Consider the following 1,103-nt stretch of genomic DNA (forward strand, 5'->3'; position numbering starts at 1 on the left):
ATACAAATATATGATAACTTTTTTTTTATATATATATGTACATAACATTTTTGTAAATGTCAAATTATATGAATGATCCTATAGCTAGCATGCGTCAAAACACTTAGACTTTAAACGTGAATAATAGTGTATAGAGTAATGTTAATGAACATAATTTAACGAAGAGTGTTAGGAGCCAGCAGATTTTATAATTTGTAGTTATCAATTAGTCATTATTAATACTTTTAATAGTATAAGATTATATTTAATGATGTAAAATTATTTATTTTCTTTTTGCTAGTTAAATATTGGACAAATTTTAATAAAAATGCTATTCTTTTAGACTTTCTTATCTACTATTAGATGAGCCTCTTAGTTTAAATTTATATCTGTTCCATAATAATAAATAATATAAAGGAAAAGTATAGGGTACCAACATATTATCTGTCAACTTATTGCTAACAATAATTAATTATTATATTTTAAACACATATATAAAGAGACACATCCAAAAAATATATCTATAAAGACACTTCTATTGAACACAGCCATAAAAAAGATATTTTTATTAGACACATCCACAAAAACACTTTCATTAAACACAGTTATAAATAAGAGTTGGCAAAAGTTGACAGAAATATTGTTGATAACGTAGCGAAATTAATATATAAATCACCATAATATCCGACAGATGCATCAATAAATACATAACATTTCTGTTTCGGAATCATACTTCTTGAGTTCTTGGTCCCTTGACTCCTAGTATTTTAATAGAAGAATTTTTTAATAAATGACTTGTTTAATATATTAAAACTTTGATATTTCTTTGTCAACATGTGTAGTTAATTTTCTATAAATAATTAATTAAATTCTATGAGTCGGATACAGAGATACTATTATCACAAATAAACAAACCAATTATTAGATTGAGCCAACCACTGTAGAAATATTGCTCAAGAACAACCCACCCACAAAACCGTGTTTCTTTATGGAAACATCTTGAATGTAATTTAGCCGATACAGCATATATATAATTAAAATTGATTTCACACACGTTATTTGGCCAAATTTTGAAACATAATTTGTACTAAGCGATAACCTTTTACTTTGTATTACATTCAAAA

This window comes from Arachis ipaensis, chromosome B07 (assembly GCF_000816755.2).
Source record: "Arachis ipaensis cultivar K30076 chromosome B07, Araip1.1, whole genome shotgun sequence".
Lineage (NCBI taxonomy): Eukaryota > Viridiplantae > Streptophyta > Magnoliopsida > Fabales > Fabaceae > Arachis > Arachis ipaensis.